Source organism: Perissodus microlepis, chromosome 20 (genome assembly GCF_051167445.1).
Source record: "Perissodus microlepis isolate ML-2025 ecotype Zambia chromosome 20, ASM5116744v1, whole genome shotgun sequence".
In the NCBI taxonomy this organism is placed as follows: Eukaryota; Metazoa; Chordata; class Actinopteri; order Cichliformes; family Cichlidae; genus Perissodus; species Perissodus microlepis.
Window position 1 is genome coordinate 13,198,653 of NC_140480.1, and position 6,219 is coordinate 13,204,871.

A 6,219-nucleotide genomic window follows, 5' to 3' on the forward strand; every position below is an offset into this window, starting at 1 on the left:
TTTATTAGAAAGCGGTTTGAGTGAATTAGAAGTCTGTTATTTTTTTGGAGGAGGTCTACTCATTAGTCATGCGAGGCATCCATCTGAGCTCTATCAAAATAAAGGTGTATTTTAACTCATTTTAATTTTTTCTAATATCAGAGATATAGGACTATACAAAGTAGCTGGTGACATCTAAAACGACAGCAGACTTATTGTGTCTTTCTTCACCTCATCACTTTTTTCTGTGTGTTTATTTTTCTGTTGATGCCTTTCAAACAAAACTAGCCATGATATTTTCCACCTTCCCCCTCTGACAATTAATATCAGTTAACCCCGCCCCCTTTCAGATTTGTTCACCAAAAGAAAATAAAAATAAAACGTCATTAACGCTGTTTATTATTTGTCAGACCGGTTTCATTTTCATGCTTTGTAAATATCTATGTTGTATGGAGCTTGAACTAAAATGTAAATATGTTTACTGTATTTGTAATAATTATAATCCATTAGCTGTACAGCATAGATGTGTCATGCAGATATCCTAATTCTGTGTATGGTAATCTTGCACCATTGAACAATAAAAGTGGGAAACGTGCATTAGCAGATCAAGTGCTGCCTGCTTATTTCCTGCTTTATGTGAGCTTCTGCTGTAGTTTATTATGTGCTTTTAGCCCCAAGAAACCACCCTGTGGCGCACAATAAGATCTTCTGATGTTTGGTGTCATCTTCCTGTGATCTCCTGTGAACAGGTGGATTCATTCATTTCAAGTTTATGTATGTAGCACTAAATCACAGCAGGCGCTGAACACTGTAAAGACTCTAGAATAATTATGGAGGCACAACATTTAAAGCTCCTGTCCTTCCATCCCACAGACCTAAAAGTTAGTTATATGATAAACAGCCCCGTGTTTGTTTACTTGATTTGTAAAATGCAAAGTGGTGACTTTTTCTCTTCAAGTACGTCCTCATATGGAGACAGTTTTTTTAATGGCCCAAAACAAGTCATTGTTTACAAAAATATACATTTTATTCCGCAAAATGAGGTAAACAGTGAAGAAAAGTATGAGAAAAGGGAGCATAGGATCTCCGGAGACTGTGGCAACTAGAATTATTGTATACGTGTGTGTATTAAGGACTGACACAGACAAAGAATTAATCATACAATGAAGCAATGTACTTTTAAAATGTTTATTAAAACCATTCAAGTATTGAGTCATGAATAAAACAGCAACCTCTGATCTGCTAATTGGGAAACAGAGGATGTCAGTGTATGTTTCAGTGCTAGTTGTACAAATTGAGTGAGATGACTTTACATTTGAATAGATTCGATTACAAGTTATATTTGGTTTTAATTGAATGAGTTCAATTTGATTTAAATCAAGCCAATTCACAACATATAAACTTGAAATATATGGTAAGATAAAGGTTGTGCAATAATACAGAGGAAGCCCAAACGATCAAATGACCCCCTATGAGCAAGAAAACTCCATTTTCGGCAGAACCAGAATCAGGGAGGGGCGGCCATCTGCCTCCACCGGTTGGGGTAAGAAAATGAAACTAAACTATAGGAAGACAAAGAGGAAAGATGTTCATGATATATATGAAACTTTCCGCTAGCCCTGACTAAAATATTGTTTTTGACAGGAAAGTATTGTTTCATTCATGTTTATTCCACGAGGTGGACAGCAGGAATAGAACAAACCAGATACTAAGAAATAAAGTATACAATGAAATATTCTCGATATGCTAAAATTCCCACTGAGACTGGATAAGATTATTCTAAAACTGGTCAAAATACAATTCTCTTCATGCACAGAAATCCCACCCAGTCCCACAACCCAGGACAAATATTCCTTGTGTGTTCTTGAGCTGGACAGAAATTCCTCTTGCTGAGCGGGGTCCACGCCAGCCTCGTGTCAGGCAGACGAGGAGCCTCCTGTCCCAGTCTCGTCCGTCAACTGGGTCCATCACATCCCAACCCAGTTCGCATTCTGCATTGGAGTCCGTCGCTCGATACCACCGCGGCTCCCCTCACGTCATCACCTATAAGTAAAAACAAATAGGAGCCAGAACCATCATCCCGGAAGCTGCCCTGGCTTATAGCCATGGCGACCCTCTCCCAACACAGCTGCACCCAGTGAACAACAGTGAGACACTACTCACAAATGCAGGCAGTATACATCTGCCCTGATGTCAATCACACACGTTGTCTCCTACTGTCGCCGTTCCTGCTGTCGGGACTGGGTCACCACATCACGCTGACCGGTCTCCAGACGAGGCGTCGCACCCCCCACGATCACGCAGCGGATCCCTCTTTTCCACCTGGCCTTCATGCGTTCCTCTTCCAATCTAGGGCCTCTCTCCTCCCAGTGCTCAGCTTGCTTCCTTTTAATACGACCTTTAAACAGCTGAAAGGACACCTCTGGACACACCCATGCCTCAACATGTGATCACTATCAGCTAATTTGTCCCATTGCCAGCCAATCCACAGTGGATTAAAACAATGTAAAATAACACACTGAAACAATGTGATACAAACAGAATAAAATCATGCAAATAAAAACTACACTCACAAATAAACACTAAAATCAGAAAAAAAACCAATATAAACGATGAATACAAATTTCTACTGTGTGAAACAGTTTCACTCTTTGAATATTTTTCATTTCTTACAATCAGAATTCTCCAATAGATTTTTAGAAGAAATTTATTTTCTTTCATGCATCACCAACTGACCCTTTTATGTTAACGTCTCAATCTCCAGCCTAACCTCATTGAATTTTGCTTAGCAAAGTACTTTTCAACTCTAATAATTAGTAAGATTATATTTCTTATCATCTGTTGGTCGTCTGACCTGATAAACTTCAATGAGCATTATAACACAGGAATGATTGTCTCTAAAAATGGGCTCCTGCACGCTTGCAGACATTTTTCCATCACAACTTATGGATGATGAAGGATTTGATTAAAGCTGTGAAACATTACTGATAAACTTCATGTGATGTTGCATTAAAGCCAATTTTCTATTAAAATCAGGGTCTTTTCTAACTGACCTCTGACCTTTGAGCAGTAGTGTGTACTGTATGCTTGTATGTAACTGTATCTGACCTGGATTTTATCACCAGTTTCAAATAAGAATCTTCTTTAAAGTCTGTCTTTCAATACAAATGAAGTTAAACTTTATCAAGGCTGATGGTAAACTGTCCCTAACAAGTCCACTTTATTGCGTGCTCATTGACTTTCTCCTATCAGAGCTGTTTAACAAGTCCACTTTATACATGCTTATTAATCTATCACGCTTATCAGTGGCTCATGGTTGCTTAAAGCCTATGTCTGAACTTGACCACAGAGCCAGAGCATCGTTCAATCTTGGCAACAGCTCCAGGATGACAAACTCCACTTTCTCTGCATCAAGACAGCTCATAACTTTTTAACAGTCTCTCCTGATAGCCTCATATCATCTGCTCTAATCAATAACCATACACTATCATTACAATGTAGACTACAGCTCAAAAGTCTGAGGTGAATTAGAAATGTCTTGTTTTCAGAATAGACTCAAATTTGGTTTCAGATTGAATCACAGCAATTTATCAAAAAGAATCATATAAATGCTTAATATTAACACTGATCACAAATCATGAATGATTTTTAATAGAATATCTACAGAGGTGTTCAGAGACCCATTTTCAGCAATAATCCCTCCTGTGTTCAGTGGTACATTGTCTTATCTAATGCAAGCTTAACACATTAAAGCCAAACTTATCACTCAAAACAGCTTTTTAAGAGATTTTAGCACAAACTGAAACTATTGTGGTGATTAAAGAAACAATAAATGTGTCTGGATCATCCCAGTGTTTGTTTTTAACCTCATGAAACCAAGTTTCCATTTTCCTCTAAAGGGGCTGCAACACCCAGCTGCACAAAACCTTCACTTTTTTTTAACAGTTTCACTCTTTGAATATTTTTCATTTCTTACAATCAGAATTCTCCAATAGATTTTTAGAAGAAATTTATTTTCTTTCATGCATCACCAACTGACCCTTTTATCTTAACGTCTCAATCTCCAGCCTAACCTCATTGAATTTTGCTTAGCAAAGTACTTTTCAACTCTAATAATTAGTAAGATTATATTTCTTATCATCTGTTGGTCGTCTGACCTGATAAACTTCAATGAGCATTATAACACAGGAATGATTGTCTCTAAAAATGGGCTCCTGCACGCTTGCAGACATTTTTCCATCACAACTTATGGATGATGAAGGATTTGATTAAAGCTGTGAAACATTACTGATAAACTTCATGTGATGTTGCATTAAAGCCAATTTTCTATTAAAATCAGGGTCTTTTCTAACTGACCTCTGACCTTTGAGCAGTAGTGTGTACTGTATGCTTGTATGTAACTGTATCTGACCTGGATTTTATCACCAGTTTCAAATAAGAATCTTCTTTAAAGTCTGTCTTTCAATACAAATGAAGTTAAACTTTATCAAGGCTGATGGTAAACTGTCCCTAACAAGTCCACTTTATTGCGTGCTCATTGACTTTCTCCTATCAGAGCTGTTTAACAAGTCCACTTTATACATGCTTATTAATCTATCACGCTTATCAGTGGCTCATGGTTGCTTAAAGCCTATGTCTGAACTTGACCACAGAGCCAGAGCATCGTTCAATCTTGGCAACAGCTCCAGGATGACAAACTCCACTTTCTCTGCATCAAGACAGCTCATAACTTTTTAACAGTCTCTCCTGATAGCCTCATATCATCTGCTCTAATCAATAACCATACACTATCATTACAATGTAGACTACAGCTCAAAAGTCTGAGGTGAATTAGAAATGTCTTGTTTTCAGAATAGACTCAAATTTGGTTTCAGATTGAATCACAGCAATTTATCAAAAAGAATCATATAAATGCTTAATATTAACACTGATCACAAATCATGAATGATTTTTAATAGAATATCTACAGAGGTGTTCAGAGACCCATTTTCAGCAATAATCCCTCCTGTGTTCAGTGGTACATTGTCTTATCTAATGCAAGCTTAACACATTAAAGCCAAACTTATCACTCAAAACAGCTTTTTAAGAGATTTTAGCACAAACTGAAACTATTGTGGTGATTAAAGAAACAATAAATGTGTCTGGATCATCCCAGTGTTTGTTTTTAACCTCATGAAACCAAGTTTCCATTTTCCTCTAAAGGGGCTGCAACACCCAGCTGCACAAAACCTTCACTTTTTTTTAACAGTTTCACTGTTTTAATATTTTTCATTTCTTACAATCAGAATTCTCCAATAGATTTTTAGAAGAAATTCTTTTTTTTCATGCATCACCAACTGACCCTTTTATGTTAACGTCTCAATCTCCAGCCTAACCTCATTGAATTTTGCTTAGCAAAGTACTTTTCAACTCTAATAATTAGTAAGATTATATTTCTTATCATCTGTTGGTCGTCTGACCTGATAAACTTCAATGAGCATTATAACACAGGAATGATTGTCTCTAAAAATGGGCTCCTGCACGCTTGCAGACATTTTTCCATCACAACTTATGGATGATGAAGGATTTGATTAAAGCTGTGAAACATTACTGATAAACTTCATGTGATGTTACATTAAAGCCAATTTTTTATTAAAATCAGGGTCTTTTCTAACTGACCTCTGACCTTTGAGCAGTAGTGTGTACTGTATGCTTGTATGTAACTGTATCTGACCTGGATTTTATCACCAGTTTCAAATAAGAATCTTCTTTAAAGTCTGTCTTTCAATACAAATGAAGTTAAACTTTATCAAGGCTGATGGTAAACTGTCCCTAACAAGTCCACTTTATTGCGTGCTCATTGACTTTCTCCTATCAGAGCTGTTTAACAAGTCCACTTTATACATGCTTATTAATCTATCACGCTTATCAGTGGCTCATGGTTGCTTAAAGCCTATGTCTGAACTTGACCACAGAGCCAGAGCATCGTTCAATCTTGGCAACAGCTCCAGGATGACAAACTCCACTTTCTCTGCATCAAGACAGCTCATAACTTTTTAACAGTCTCTCCTGATAGCCTCATATCATCTGCTCTAATCAATAACCATACACTATCATTACAATGTAGACTACAGCTCAAAAGTCTGAGGTGAATTAGAAATGTCTTGTTTTCAGAATAGACTCAAATTTGGTTTCAGATTGAATCACAGCAATTTATCAAAAAGAATCATATAAATGCTTAATATTAACACTGATCACAAA